This window comes from Nipponia nippon, unplaced genomic scaffold (genome assembly GCF_047370975.1).
Source record: "Nipponia nippon isolate SJK-2023a ecotype South Korea unplaced genomic scaffold, ASM4737097v1 scaffold_30, whole genome shotgun sequence".
Taxonomy (NCBI): domain Eukaryota; kingdom Metazoa; phylum Chordata; class Aves; order Pelecaniformes; family Threskiornithidae; genus Nipponia; species Nipponia nippon.
Genome location: NW_028262348.1, coordinates 3236571 through 3252472, shown reverse-complemented (window position 1 = coordinate 3252472; position 15902 = coordinate 3236571). Strand labels below are relative to the sequence as shown.

At 48.2% G+C, this 15902-nt stretch overlaps 1 protein-coding gene across 1 annotated transcript in view; it reads left to right on the top strand.

Moving 5' to 3' along the window:
* The first annotated feature begins 356 nt into the window (after positions 1–356).
* TBX5 (T-box transcription factor 5) overlaps positions 357–15902 on the top strand; it is a 134542-nt gene continuing 118996 nt past the window's right edge. The window contains exons 1-2 of the mRNA XM_087768471.1: positions 357–430; positions 13873–13983. The gene's annotated coding sequence lies outside the window, so the exon portion shown is untranslated. The remainder of the gene's footprint in view (positions 431–13872; positions 13984–15902) is intronic.

Genomic DNA, 15902 nt, shown 5'->3' with positions numbered 1-15902 from the left:
CCCTTTATTCCTAGCACATCACTTGAACCCCCCCTCCAAATGCCTCCCCACCCTTGAGCGGGACCCGACACGTCTCCGGTCGCGGGCCTGCACAAAGCTTCGCCTCAGGGCCCCGCACTGCAGCGCTGGCGTCTCTGCGAGGCCTCTCGCTGCCTGCTCGGCTTGGTGCTACCCCTCGTGCTGCAGACCTCAGGCTTTGCACTGGTGCAAGCCATTACCCAGCAGGAGCAAAGGGAACCAGCTGTGATTGATCGAGTTAAAATTAAGGTGTGAACTTGCTGCAGGGAGGAAGAGGGACCTGAGTCTTTATAAGCTTGGCTCAGGCCAAGGAAGGGTCTTTTCTAGAAGGCTGCAGTGTTAAAGGAGCTGTGAGAGGCTGTTGAGAGGACCTGCGGTGGCTGCAATGGGGAGCTCTGGATTTGCTCTGGAGGTAGGAGGTTATGTGGGGACTAAGGGGGATTTGGTGAGGTACGGTGCTGGCAATGGCTGCGGCGTGGTTTCTTTGCTACTCTTGAGAGCTGTGAGGTGGGTGTTGTGCTGGAGGGAGTGCTGCTGTGTCGGATGTGCCTTCCCTGTGGCTCAGAGGGCTCCAGGGACTTGGCATTTCTAGTTTCTGCTTCTGTGGGGACTGAGCAGAGACACAAGCAACATGATTTAGATGGAACTGAAGGGTGGAGGAGAAAGTTGCTCTGTGCAAATCTGTAGTCTGTGTGTATGAAAACCTGAGGGGGTGGTGGGGGCTGGCAGAGGCTCCCTAGGGTGCCGCTTCTCCTCCCTGGGCTGCTGGATTGCCTGGGTTCTTCAGCTGATACTGGGTCTGCTGGCCTTCACCTTGTGTCTGTGAGTCCCAGTCAGGCAAAGTGTTAAAGAATAGAAGGGGGTCCAGATTCTTCCATGGTGCCTGTGCATGGGTCCTGGTTCCCTTCCCTGCTGAGGCTCTTCGCTTGTCTGTGGGACTCAAACTAGGGCTAAGCAAGCCCAACCTGGTTTTTGGTCCCCAGGTGCCATTGTGTCCTTGCAGAGAGCTTGTAGCCAATCTGTTTTGCACCTGAAAGTGGATGTGAAATGATTTGAGTTATACATGGGGTCCTGTGGTATCACTCTTGTGCTCTTTGATTTTTGGAGTTCCTTGGCTGGAGAACAAAGGAGGCAGCCTGGATTTGGGGAGGATGTTGAAACTCAGGGATGAGTGTGGCAAAGATTCTGCTCCAGAGTCAGGAGTATAGCTGGAAGGGAAGGAACTTGATAAACGAGTGACATGCTGCCTCTGGCTGGCCTGGCAGCCTTTTGCCATCCTGCATTCATCTGCCAGCCTGGCTGGTCCGTTCAACACCTGCTTTCTTATGTGTGAAGTCCCCAAACTACCTATGGCGTTTCTTATTTTGAAGGACCTCAGTCAGGTAAAGCATCAATATGTAATTTTCCGTTCTTGGCAAGGCATGCTCCAGTAAATCTGGGACAGTCATCTGCCGATGACGATTGCCACTTGGGGCTGTGGGTGCTCTGGGGCAAGTACTGTCAGTAACCAGTGTACAGGAATATGGTAGTAGCAGTGATAGGAGCTTCTGGGCATTACTCAAAACTGTGGTCTGAAATAGAGTAGAAATAAATATTGTTTTTAAGAAAGTATTCCCAGGGAACTGCCATCTTTTGGCTTTAAAGCAACCTGTTGCCCCCTCTAGAGATTTAATGTTGCAGAATGAAAAAAGCTTGGAAGGGTGTGGAGGAAAAGACTGGATGGAGCCACTTTTTCTGGTGTCTGTTCTTGTTTAAGCCTAGCTATTCTCCTGTTGTAGCTTGCATCTTTGGCTGAACATCCTTACATGCCTCTCCGTAAATGGGTTTCCCTGTGCCCAGCTTGGCCCACCAGCTACACTTTCTATGATGGGAGGTTTAACTGCAAAAAGGATTGGGAACTGAGTTAGTGACTTGTGCTGTGCCTGAGTAGAGACTTGAATCAAGGTCTCCAAAACTGGACTGAAACCTGGGGTGCTCAGTTTGGATTCTTGCTATGCTGGTGGTTGATGTGCTTGATGGCCTCAGTTTCCCCTCTTCTCATTGTGGTGTGCGCAGTGCCCTGCAAAAGTGAGCTGGGCAGTCAGCTCTGTGTCTTGGCTCTGCAGAACATGGGGAAATAGCCATGAGACCTTCTGCTAGAGTTACTAAATGAGGCTTTGCATGAGTAAGACCTGCTTATGTTGGTTTTACTGAAAGTAAGCCTTATTCTTGCTGTATTTCTGAACTCTACCTTTTCTTGAAGATACCAGGGCTTGGAGCTGGGTTTAGCTGCAGTTTCTGGTTAAGAACCTGTTTGTCCTGGGACCTGTGATGGGAGGGGAGGGTTCAGAGTGTCCATGATCATCAGTGCTTATTGACTCCAGAGGCTCTTGGGACAGTGGGGTTCCTTGACTGTGGACACAAGTGGGAGTGATCTGAAGTTTATGGGGAGACTTTGAGGATGTAATAAGATTTGTGGGAAGGGCTTTCCTCTTCCAGCACTGCAGAGAATCAGTGGTGTAGGCATGAAAAATTCCAGTACCTTTGATCAAAGGGTTAGGCAGTTTAAAAGCATGAGAGAGTGCACTAAGGAATGTATTCCCTAACTTTGGCTGAGCTTTTTTGCTAAGACAGGAACCCTGCTGCTAGTGTACCTGCCTGGGTGAGGAGAGGAGGTAGCAGTCCTGGGAAGAGCAGGTCCCAGCATGTCTACTGGCAGAAAAACTGCCAGGCTGTCAGAGCATCCCGAGTGGCAGGCTCACTTGACAAGTCCTTGGCCTTGCTCCTTTCCCGCTGCTGCGAGGGAACAAAACTGCTGGGCCCGTTTGATCCCTTCTGGCTCTGTTCTGGTCTGACCTTCTGTTATGGATTGTTCAGCTTCATCCAGCTGCTCTTGTGTAAGCCTGATAAAGATCTTCCAGAAGTCCACCCTGACTTGATATCAAGACTGTAGGAGATACCCTCACTCTCTGACTACTTCTAGTGGTCCCGAAGAGTCTTATTTGCCACTGCAGTCTTCAAAGCTGTAGATACTGCTGCTTGTGCCTTTTGTCACTGGGCTGCTGAATGTGCTCGTCTTTGCCACAAGGCAATGCCAGGTACTTGATCACCGAGGAAATAGATATTTCTTTTTTTCCAGGAAAACTAATGTACTGGATTCATTCTTCATTTGCTAGAAAATGAGATGTTGCATGTAGGAGTGAACAACACAAACTTCTAGGCTGTGTTATGTTCCCAATAGTCTACATCTGCATAAATGTTGGTGAAGACTAGAAGTGTAATAATATATATCTTCATGTTAGGAGCCCATTTTCCTTCCAGAAGGGCATGAGGCAAGAAAAACACACCTGCCCCCAACCCATTGTATAAATGCTGGCCTCCTGATGACTTATTGATGACTTATCAGTCCCAGATGGAGGGGAGGGAGTTCATTATGGACATGTCTTACAGCTGAGGGCTGAAGAGCCAGTTGCTGGGTTTACAATGGGTAAGTAGACTCAAGACCTCTGCCTTGGCACTGAGGGAACAGAGCAATGAGAGGGCGTGAAGACCAGAGAGCCCTGGCTATTCTTGGGCTCAGAAATCAATCTCCTCCACTCTGAGAGGTTGTGCCCAGTGAAATGGTGTTGCTTCCCTGGTGAGCTCAGCAGCACTCTGCAGATAACACTTTTTCCAGTGTCTGCTGATGTCTCTTCCCGCATCTGAAGGGGCGAGCTGGCCTGAGTCCCTTTTTGCATAGCTGCAACCTGTGTGCAGGAGTAGGGCTGCCCTCATCCTCCTGGCTCATGCCATGTTAGTGATCTGCTGGGGCTGGCTCTTGGGGCCAGGGTTTGCAGACATCAGTATTTTACTTCACTGCTTTGTGCAGGAAAGCCATTAGCATTTCACTGATCTGACACTGATATAGCCTCACCTAGGCTGAGGAATGCTTTTTCTAGATGTGGCTGGGATTTGTAGGAATCTTTTGTTCCATTTAAATCACTTTAGGCAAAAGGAGGTTATTTTTGACCCAGGGCTTAGCATGCAGAAATGGCTATGTACACATTATGTGAAACATAATTTGGAGAATGTCTGCTTTAACAAAATAATGGATGTAGAGGGATGGGTGTTGAAGTCCTTAACTTCAAAGGAGAAAAACCCCTTGGAGTTAGCAGTCCTGGTCCTCCTGACCCGGCTGTGAGGTACTGGGCTTGGTGACCCAGATGGCTTTCTCACGATTAATCAGCCTGCTGCCTTGGTGAAAGCATCTTTTTGGATTAAGAAACCTTATATCCTCTGTATATAAAGATAGTAAATAGAGAAGAGAAGGGAGTATATGCTGCTCGGGGTCTGTCAGAGGAAGGGCTTGGTGCTGGGGAGCTGCTGCTGGAGGTGGTGGCTATGCTCAGATGCTGAAGGATGCACATCAGGCTCTCATAGAGCTGTGTTTGCATAAACCCCAGGTGAACGTGTTTGTGTTTGAAGGAACTATATTAAAATATGCCACTAGATGGCCCCAGGAAGAAGCCGGTTCAGGCTGTGGGGCCCGAGGGAGTGAGGGGAGGGCAGCCTCCAGCAGGCACCTGCCTGGCCCCGCCGCCGGGCTCCTCATCTCCTGCTCTGGGGAAGGGCTGGGGTTAGCACAGTCCAACTGCTGAAACACCACTGGTGGGAAAGAACAAGGGGAGCACTTAGGGCTCCCAAACAGCTTTATCTTTCACAGCACCTTCTGTTGGGTCTTGCGCCATGGGAGTGTGCTCCAGGGTGCAGGGGAGCATGCAGGTTTGGTGCCTCCTTGGAGGAATGGCGTGAGCTGCCTGTTCTAGTGGTGTGCCCTATAGGAATGGCATGAGCTGCCTCTTCTGGTGTCGTGCCCTATCTCAGCACCCATCGGTGAAATGGGTGGCAGCCCAGCAAACCTGGCACACGCAGGTGGCTCTGTAGCCTATGTGGAGGTTGCATATCTGAGTGCCATGGTCCTAATCAGGTTGGAGAATCAGCTGGGTTTCTTGGAGTCCTGGGTAGCCCACAAACAGCACCCTCCATCTAAAACCAAACTAATAACTATGCCTGAAGTCGCATGTTAGGGTTGATGACATGTGCAGCCTTGTGATGAGTAAACCCCTGGTGCCTGCTGGCCTGGATGGTGGGACTTGGGCTCGGGGCTGCTGTTCAGGAGACTGACTGTCTTCTAGCTGGGATGCTGAAGCAAGGTGCCTTTCCTTCCTCCCACTGTGCAAAGGGACCTTAAAGGCTGACTTTTCAAGGGGACAGACACTAAGTGTCTGGTTCTGGTTACAGTTATAGTTGCTACTTCAATTAGTAGTAGGATCCCAGCTAGATATTTAGGTCCTGGTATAACTCCAGCCCTTTGGAAGGGAAGGGTGGTGGCTGTGCTAATTTCTAAGGGAGCAAATGGTCTTATCGCAGGGTTAGGAGGGGAGTGTAGAGCCTGCAATCTGCTTATGGCCCATACTTCCAACCTGAGTCCCTGGAAAGCAGGAGGGATGTGAAGCTGTGGATGGTTACAGCTGAGCAGTGCTTCTCTCTGGGGTGCTGATGAGCTCCTGTGGAGGCTTTAATGAATGGAGCTTCACTGATGATGAGATAGGAAAAATCGCTAACCTGGGGAAGTGTAAAACAGCGACTGGGCCATGCCATAGAGTGAGCCTGGTCTGGTGGTCCTTCAGGAGGAGCTGGCTGCTGCATAAGCCAGTTAGGAGGGGAAACATAGGCAGGGAAGGAGCTGTCTGGAGCTGCCGCAAAGGCAGCTTTCTGGGATGTGCTGGCACAAAAGTCTGCACTAAAATGAGATATCGGAGGCTTTGCAGTGCCGCGGGCAGGTGTGAGGGCTGCCAGGGAAGGCTGCAGGGCAGGCTGCCCTCGGGGCTGCCAAGGCTTCTTCCCTGCCTCGCACCTTGCCGCCAGCTGGGGAAGTACCTGCTCTCCTGCAGACAGGGAAGCTGCGTCCCTCTCCCCTCTGATATGGACTTCTTGTGCAGCCCGAGGCAAGTGGTGCCGCTCTTCCAAGCCAAGCTTCACTCCCCAGGCAAACTGGCATGGGTCCAAGGGTTTGTCTGGTTTCCTTTCTAGGTTTCCTCCCCTGTTTAGTGGGATTAATAACACCTAAGGGTGTCAGAGTTAATTACTTATCGGGTTTCAAGTGCTCTGAAAAAACCCTGTGCAATCTATGGTTTGAGTTTACAAGATGCTGCTGCCTACTGTCTCCCAGAGAAGTGACCGATGTCAAAGGACTGAGGTCCCTTGAATGACTTGGTTTTTTGAAGGACACAAGCTGGGGCCCTCAAAAGATCCTGAGCTGTCTGCTGTGCCTGCTGATGCTGGCAGGAATTGATGGGGCACAGAGGGGAGTCACTGTGCTCTTAGCAGTTTGATTTGGGAGTTGGTCCTTTGACCCTCATCTCTTTAGAAAGGGTGAGGTCTCCTCCACAAGACCCCTTGCTCAAAAGAGCAACCCAACCTTCAGGTGGAAACCCTGGGACAAGCTGCTGTTTTGTATGTGGCCATTGGCTGTCAGTGGTAAAACCCCAGGACAGAGCTCAGGTCTTTCAGGTGAGAAAGGCAGCTTTCATCCTAGGAAATCCATCCCTGTGCTTGAACTGGCATGACTGAACTTACTCAGTCTGGGCTATTTTATCCAGATTTTAGCCACAGGACAAATATCCCATTTTTGGTCTTGATAACAGCCAGTGTGAGCTGAAAGAACACCTGCTAGGAAAAGAGGCCCTGGGTAACCATAGATAAATCCAGTTAAGCATGGCTCAGAAAGGGACTGACAAGCTTGAGATGCCTTGTCTCTGTAGCCAGGAGCTTTTCCCCTGAAAAGCTTCATCTTCCCCCTGCCCATCCCCAAATATCAATTCAGAGCCTTTATTTTCCTCCCAGCACTGTTTCTAGAGAGCATCCTGAAAAACAGCTGCTCACTGAATAAATTTGCTCTGTGACAGATAAACTGAAACCTGCTATTAAGCCCTTCTGGGCTGGGGATTCAGCAAAGCTGCCTTGGATTTGGTTTCTTTTATGTCAGGGAGGTTTGGTTCCAGCTGAACCATGGCAAGTACCTGCTGAGTCAATCTGTCTCATTGCTGCTGGGTTTGATGGGAAGCGAAATGCGCTGCCTGACACCTGCTAAAGACCTCAGCCAGGATTTTTTACTTGTGGGAGGAGGAATTTCTGGAAGGTGAAATGCAGAAGAGAGCAGGAATGATTCCTGAGCGTTTGGAGTTGAGCTGAACCTGTTCTGTAGGGTGCAGGTCCTGTTGCAACGCTTGAACCTTTGCTCAAACCACTAGTTTTGTGGGATTAGGCAAGCGAACCTACCAACACATCGCTGCCAGGATTTTACTTCCAGACTTCGTTAGTCTGGTTGCTGCTGAGTTTATTAGGTGGCAGCGGTGGTAGGTTTGGATCCCTTGTGATCTAGGTGCTATGGGGGATGTGTGCTATGAATTCACCCAGCTAATTGCACGGTGCATCTTGAGGCTTTTGGTCTCCTGAATTTTAGGCCTTTTAGCAATGTGGGGAATTGAGGAGTGTTTTGTGGTGTGCACGATGGATGCAGGAGGGGGAAGTGGGTATTCAATGGGCCCTTTGGGATGGAGAAGAGCGTGGATGGCTGTGCCTGGAGGAAATTGAGGTTTTGTTGCCTCAAATGGCTCCTTTTGGCCTTATATTTTGTCATTCCCACCCTAGAGTGCCAGCATGATGGCAACTGTGTCCGGTGTCTAAGACAAGACTGTCATATTCATGGGAGCTGTCATAAAGACTGGTAACGACTGCCATATTCATGGGAGCCCTTGGAAATATCACTGCAAGGTGGGGAGGAAAGTCTTGGAAGGATAGAAAAAAATAAAATGACCTCTAAATACTGACAGGGCTGCACCAAAGGACGCTGCTGCATGGCTGTTTGTGCGTGGTGCTGGGGTTTCTGTTTCAGATCACTGGGATGGGGCGTCCCATCTCTGCAACAGCGCTGCTGGTGCTGTGGTTTCCGAAGCAGAGCTGTTCCCAGGCAGGGGTAGCATCAGCTCTGCTGCTTCTAGAGGAGCTTTGGAAGAAAGCTGGTTGCCTCCCATCCCCTGCTTGACTGGGGGTAGTTTTGCCTGGGGGGGATCCCAGCTGATGGGTCCCACCCACTTCTTTGCAGATTGCTTGGGGTGGGATGCAACCTCCATGTAATGTCACATATCCCTGTGCTTCCAAACCGCAGCCTGGGGTCGGGGTAGGAGAGGAGTGGGTCTTGCTTGCCCCTTCTGCCCTGAAATGGGTGTAGAAGGCTGGTCCATGAGCTGGTTGTAAATCAGTATGCATGAGGAAGGCAATTTTCTGCAAGTGAAACCTGCCCTAACCAAGCCCTGGGGGAGGGAGGAGAACTGCAAGTGTCAAGGTGAGACGGAAGAGCAACAGAACGAGATTTAATTTCCTTCCCAATAATTTTCTCAAGCTGTATAAACTTTCCTTATTTAAAATAAATACTCCCTGAAAACACATTCTGTGTCAGTGGCCCTGTGAAAACACCCCCAGTCACAACCTGTGCCTGTCCTTTGCTTGCAGCCTCAGCCAAAAGCCAGCAGTTTTACATTTTGCTCTATTAACTTGAGCTGTAAATTTCCTTGTGCAAAGTCTCCCAGGCTGTGGAATGAATTTAAGTAAACAGGGCACACAATAATAGACTTGTGTTAAGGCAGGTTTTTCAAGTGGCCTGTAACTCTTAGAGTAAGTTCTTCTAAATTTCTCCCTGTTACGGTGGAGAGTGCGTGAGCTTGTCCAGAAGGTGGAGGAAATCATAGAAAAGACCTGGCTGGTAACCATCTCTGGGATCCTATCTGTGGTCCAGAGAAGAGCATCCAGTGTTTGATAAGCAAAGAATTCAGGTGAGACAATCTCTTGCCTGGCATTTCATTGTGTTTTTTGGTTCAAAACCTCCAAAATTATTAGTTTTTCCTCAGTGACAGCATCTGTGTGAGGTGCTTATACAGACCTTGAGTTTTTCCCCTTGTCCTACAACAGGCTGAATGCAGACTCTAAAATCAGTTTTGAGAAGGGGTTTTAAGCTTAACCCCTGACGAAGGCACCCAAAATTGCTTGGTGCTTTGGAGACTATAGGGTTAGTTCCTTCTCAGAATTATTCTCTGGGGGGAAAAAAGACAGGAGGAGTTTCTCCTGTAAGAGTGTGATGGAAAACAATATTCTATTTCAGGTTTGTGGGCATCGTTGCTCTGAGACTCCTGAAATTCTGCCTGCTCTGTGTACAGAAGTGCTGTATGTGTTTCTGCTTCGTATTGCCAAGGAATCTGAAGGGGTTCTGGGGATGTTATGAGGTGTTCACATTTCCTTCTGGGCCAGGAAAGTGTCTCTACGGTGAATGCAACCTACTTATCTCGGATCGTTGTCCAATCTTCAGCTAAAAGGAGGTTCAAGACGAACACGATCTAGAAGGTTGCGAGTGAAGAAAGACCGATCCCACTTTGCAAGCTAGGCAGTTTTCCTCTCTGATGCTTCTGCAGTAGATGATTGCTATTTTTCCCATGAACTTGCAGTTAAAATGCACATCTGGTTGGTGTCTTTGAGTCATCTTGTAAAGGGTACTTGATCATTAGATAAAGAGGAAAGGAACTTCTGGCTTATAGACAGCCCTTTCCTGAAAAAAGAAGGTTGTAAGCAATAACTTGGCATAAAAGCCCACAAATAGGGGTTTCTTTAGACTCCCCTGGGTTTGGCTATGTTGTCTGGTTATCTAACCTTTCACCAGCTGCCTCTTGTAAAACTGCAGGCAAAGTGGTTCTGACTTCTGCTAAGCTGCAGAGAAAAAAGCAAGAAAACATCTTTAAAGCCCCATCCAGAACTTAGTAAAACCAATGGAAAACCTCTGAGTCTGGGGGATATTGGATTGCTTCCAAAGTGTGGAGAAAGGTTGAGCCTGGCTTGTGTTAGATCTAGAAGCCAAGGGAAATTCTCCGCTCCTGGGAGTGGAAAAAAGTCTCGGCAAAGTCTGGGTCTTAGTGCTGGAGCAAGTGATTGACCCAAAATGGTAGAAATTGGGATTTAGGGGATAGAAGAAAGATAAAGCCTTGTGTACTGGGGTACTTGAGCAGCTCATGAACTGGACGTTTCCTCTTGGTCTTTTGACGGATCCTCTATTAGATAAAAGGAGAGTGACTGATGCTTCATGACTCCTGCTGCTGGCTTGGCTTCTGCTACAATATATCTATCGCTTCTCTTTGAAAAAAGCATTTTGATCCCAAACTCCCACTTTCCTTCCAGTAGGAGAGTGATACTGCAACAAGGCTTAACTTGGGTGTTTTTGTAACAGCTAGCCTCAAAAGATGTAGAGGGAGTTTTTTGTGGGACTGAGTGGTCCTGGACTTGCAGTATAACTGGCAGCATAAGAACACATTTGCCCAGCTGAATGCAAAGGCTTTTAGATAAAACACAGTGTTTGCTTTGGCATTCAGAAGCATGGAGATGCCACAGATGGAGAATTGCCAGTTGGCTCATCACCAGCCACTGATTCATAATGTAAAAGTGTAGTGTGAGCCCTTGTGTTTTTCCCCTTCTTGACAAACTTTACAACTGGCTTTTTTTTAGAGGAGGAGGGAATTCTCATGGTTTTAAGCAAATCACAACTGACTCAGCCTAAGCCCAAGGGTAGAATGGCAAAGGCCTGATGGATTAAGTGTCCTGGAACAACTGGCTACACAGCTCTTTCTTGTTTTCTGGCTGTGAGGATCATCCTTTTGATCAGATTCTTTTCCCTACCGCTTTCCGGGTTGTAAATCCAGATTAGTCATAGCAGGGTGGCAAACAATTAATGGAGTAGGAGGTTAAGCCCTGGGAGTGTGAGCGGTGGCCTCTGGGGAGTGAATACACCCTGGTGGCCAGGTGGAGAAGTGAGGACATCTTGAGGCCACCTGCCCATGAATTTGCTGTTTGGAAGGGTTGAGAGCCTGAGATTACTACAACAATCCATATTTCTGTAATCGGCTCAGAGATGTGTCTCTAGCTGTCCCTCTTAGTTATGACTTGCTTGACTGTCTGACTTCGAAGGTCCTGAGTCTTGCTGTAAGACTCAGACTTATGTGCTGTAGCCAGGGGAGGAAGCTGTAGTTTGGCCGTTTACCATCTCTCCTATATCTTTGACCTTCATTGCTTCCTGCCTATGCTGCCTAGGTCATCTTTACCCTCAGGATCCACTGGTTAACTGGTCTGAGAGCATTAGTGAACTGCTGCTCGGCTCCTCTTGGGTACTGATAACTCCTACTGCAAGCTGACTTTCTCACTTCTCTGATCATACAAAGGTCCAGAAAACTGGGGTGTTTTTATTGGCCTCTGAAACTGGAAGAAAACACCACTGAGTGACTTGTCAGGTCTTTAGTGACCAGGAGGAAATGGGTGGCCAACCCCAACATGAGAAGGCAAGGGCTTAAAATGCAAGGGACAAAAATCCTGATTGCCAGTCAGCTGTGCTGAGGGATGAGCAGTGGTGAGCACAGGAAGACCACAGCTCTTTGCTTGTCTTTGACTGAAAGCCCTTACCAGCTCCCATGCTTGTGTGTCAGACTGACAGGCTTGTTTTGAAGGCCAGTTAGAGTTATAATTCCCCAAACAGCTTCTGCTGTGGCTTCAAATGCAACTGCTACTACAAAATGATTCATGTCCAAAGGTGATGTCTTTGTAAAGGATGAGATGACCATGCACAAATGTGGTTGCCTATTGCATGTCCAAGTCTGCTGAAAATGTTAAAGGCAGTACTTTAAAGCAGTAAACTTGCAACATAATCTGTTTGGGTGGGGTTCTGAACCTGTGTAGCTCACTGCTGGAGCTAGCAAGTGATGCTGTGTGAATTTGCAGGTTTATTTGCAATGAACTGATTTGCCTGATTAAGGTGGCTTATGAACACAGCTGCTGCTTGGTGCATGGCTTTTGACATAAGTAGTGTTATACCAGGGGTGAAATTGGCCTTCCCTATATTGTTGCCAGTTGCAAGAATTTATCATCCACCTGTGCTCTGATTTATGTGTGTGTAAATCCCAAGTAACTCCATTAACATCAATAAAGCTGCTTGAATAGATCTCTATCTGAATTTTGTGCTGAAGACTTCTCATGTTGCTGCTAGCTATGCAGGTGCAGGGATGTGGTTGGGTTCAGCTGGGAAACATGATGCCATCCAAGTGTGTGTCTAGCATGCAAACAAGAAGAAAATGCTGAGCCGAAACCACAATGCTCATTTAAAGGGATGCTATCAAGCTTTCAAGAGAAGATTTCTCTTTGCTGTCTTAAAATATTTGAACAGGCAGGAATTTCTGAAGAGTCTTTCCCTGGTCACTTGGAGGGGAAGAAAATGTCCTGCTCCTTTGCGGTGGAAGAGATAAGGGATAGAGGAAGATGGGTTGGTCCCAGATCACTTTTGATGACAAAATTGGGGAGAAAACTGTGATGGGTTTCTATTCCTCATTTAGCTCCTCCACCTTCACTGTACCTATACCTTAAACAACTGTTTGGGAGGACAAAGAACAGTAGCGTGCTTTTTAGCAAGTGTTTATTTTGTAGGCTTTTTTGCATGAATTGTGGAAACTAGAAATGGGGAGCAATGTTAAGGACATGGGTTGGAGCAGTGTCACCTTGCACTGTTGTATGTATTTTGAGGGACAGAGGAGTCGGTTGTCCTGTTGCAGCAGCAGAAGAAACAAAGTGTCACCTGGAAAAAATTGTCACAGGGACATGAGATAGCTTAGTCCTTGGATAAGCTCTCCTCTGAGCTGGTGGCTATCAACTAAAGCGTTTGGGGCTGATAGCTCTTCTGAACCACTTGTGATGTTACTAGGGACTCTCATAGATAAGTTATCTATACAAATTCTGAACCTCACTGACCTCTCTGTGACAATGAGCTCCTGGTAGGGGTATTTAGGGATTTTTTTTTTTCTTGGCAACTTCATGGATTAAGGTGCAAAATAGTATCAATTGAGACTGGTTTGAGGACTGTGGAATGCAGCTTTATTGGCTCTGGTGGAATCTCTCCTCATTAGCAGAAACAGAAGGATTGGAAATACAGCATTCAAGGTGGCTCATTTTTGGAAGCACGTGTTCATGTTTTGGGGACTCCATTGCTTAGCTAACATTTGACATGTGCAGGGGAGAAGGAAAGAGGATCACTGGCAAGTTTGTTCTGGGTTGGTTTTTTAGGAGATTAAGATAGTTGGCTCCTTGGAGTGAAAGGTGGCATCTCATTTAAGGAAAAAACTTGTAGTGTCCTACTGTTTTCCATTGCTGGCCAGGTGGAGAGATGTTTGCAGGCTCTCAGCTGGTGAGATGGGGCATTGGTGTTGCTGTGAGGCTGTAGGTACTCATGATAGTCTCTGCTGTGTCTGCCCATAGCCGGTGTCCTACAGGTCTCCCCTTTGGCCAACTTCTCCTTATATTCAAACATCTGAAAAAGGTCAATGGTGGGGTGGATAACCTGGCTCCATTTTTTTACTACTGCTTTGCCTTGGTGGTAATGTGCCCCTCTGAGCTGGAAGCAAAACAAGACAAAAGACAAAGCCCAGCACCTTAACCCCAAACCAAACCATGGCCATCCCCATACCCTTCATCCCATAGAAAACTGTAATACTGTCTTTGGCATGAGTAAAGCATGGGCTTTTAGGTTATAACCTTTGGAGTTGGTGGTTCTTTGACGTGAAGAAGTGTTGGAAAATGTCAGTTTGGATCTGATACTCATCTACCTTCCAGGGCCCCTGAAGCAACTAGTGCAGTAGTTGCAGTTCAGGTGTCTCATGTGCCTATTTTTCATGAACAGGTTTCCCACCTGGTCTGTGTCTCCCATGGCAGACCATAGCTGTAGGTCTCCATTGGGTATTCTGGCTGTTTTTCCCACAGGCTAATGCAAACTACCCCAGGAGATGGGAAGTGGGCAGGAGTCTGTCGTACAGAGGGAAACGGAGGCCTGACTAGAAGCTTGTCTGCATCTCCATTTGGAATGGCTTTTTGGTAATAATGCCTTTTGGTTTGATATTTTTTCATTTGGGGAGAATCTGTTGCAGATGGCTTTCCTTGGGGATAGAGGGGTGGAGTGGCTCTTGTAGAAATGCCACCTGTAAGGTGGTGTGAAGAAGGGGACCATTAGAATGAAGAATTCCTTTCCAGCCTTAGTACTGTTGTAGGTGTACGCAGGCTTTCTAAAAATAGCCTCCTTATGCTGACTGAAAATGGGATGCCCCAGGCATTTGACTCCGTGCAGCTCCCCTCCTTCTTTCCCTGCTTTTGAAGTTGAATGCTTATGGATGTTTTTTAGCTTATCGTAAACCCATCACAACTGGCAGTGCTCCACTGTTCCAGGGTTGAGGGTTTTCTTTCTCAGCCTCCACCCATGCATGTATCTCTCAGGAAAAGATCACGTGAAATCCTCTGCCTGCCTTAAAGAGAAGATTGTCACTTTTCCATGCCTTAAAGACCATGCTTAGCATTTATTTCACTGAGAAAATTTCCCACCTTCTTAAGGACCTCAGACACTGGCTGTGCCCTTGATCTCGGCAGCTCCTTCTCTGTGACAGACTAGTTCTTGTGGCCTTTAGTCTCTCCACTGAACCCTTAAGCTTGTCCTAAGGGGCTGGATCAGCTTGTGAAGAGGACGGTATTTCTAGGAGTCCTTCTGTTTTAAGCGTTTCTCTCCCAGAGATCACAGCGAGAGGAGAACTTGCTGTTGATACCTGCTGAGATTTAAGGAGTTGTTGCACCAGCAGCAGCACCAGCAGCTGAAGGTGTCCCATACTGACCTTGCCATCTGTGGGGCACATTAGGGGACAGATCTGGCTGGGGAATAACCTGGTAGAAGGAAAGGATATTAGAAAATGTGGTTTGGTCCATGGCATGGCCCTGCAAGAGTGAGGCTGGTGCAGAAGCTGCAAGACACTATGAGGTGGGCAGTGATCCAGCTGGTGCTGCCACCAAGAAAATGTAGATAGAATAACTGGGTGACTTCAACAGATCTGTGCTGAAATGTCTGGGTTGGATGTGCATGTGTGCACTGAAAGAGTCTAACGGCAGACAGCTGGAGGCTGGGAAAACACAGTGGGGAAAGATGTGTGGGCCCCATTGTACCTGCCAGGTGTGGGCTATGGTCCTAGCAAGAGTCAGGATGCTTTTCTGACCTTGGGTCTGATGGCTACAGCTGGGCTTAGGGGGGCTGTTTTATAAGCTATATTTCAAGGAGTTGAGGGAACTGGTTTCTGCACAGGTGGGTGCTTCCAAGGGGATTATAGCTGAGGCCTGAAGAGGTGGGCAGTCTCCCAGCTGGTGCTGTGTATGGCTCCATGGGTGCAAGTTGTGTGCAGAAGCTGAGACATGTGGACCGACCACGGCTGGAATGAGCTGTTGAAAATGGTTATGCTCTCCCTACTGCTTATCCACAAATCACTAGCTGGTGCCCAAGGTCTTAGTCAGCAGGTCTGAGTCAGTCCTCATTTGTGTGATGAGCAGGCAGAGAAAAGCACCCCAGGTGGGCAGCGTGATCATGGCATCGTGCCTTGTGAAGCAAATGTTGCTTCAGAACAGGCTGTGGGGATGATGGGCTGCTTCTCCACCAAGCACCTTGCACCCCAGCACAGATTAACTCTGTCATAGCTGCTGGATAAGAAGAGGTCCCTTCCCTGGAGAGGCGAATGGGATTTCCCCATAATTGACACCCTGATCCAAGTGTGCAGGCTTGAGGCTGCCAGGCTCCACACACAAAGGCATACCAGGGTTCTCCTATGAACCCCCACCACACTTTCTAGCATGTTTCTATCATGGGAGCCTTTGAGGAGGAGGAGAAGGAGGACAGATGGGCAAGTGGAGATGTATGCAAGGTGGTTTGTGTGCTTGCTTATTGGTGAAAGGTGCTTTGTCTCCTCCTTGAATCCAGCTGAATG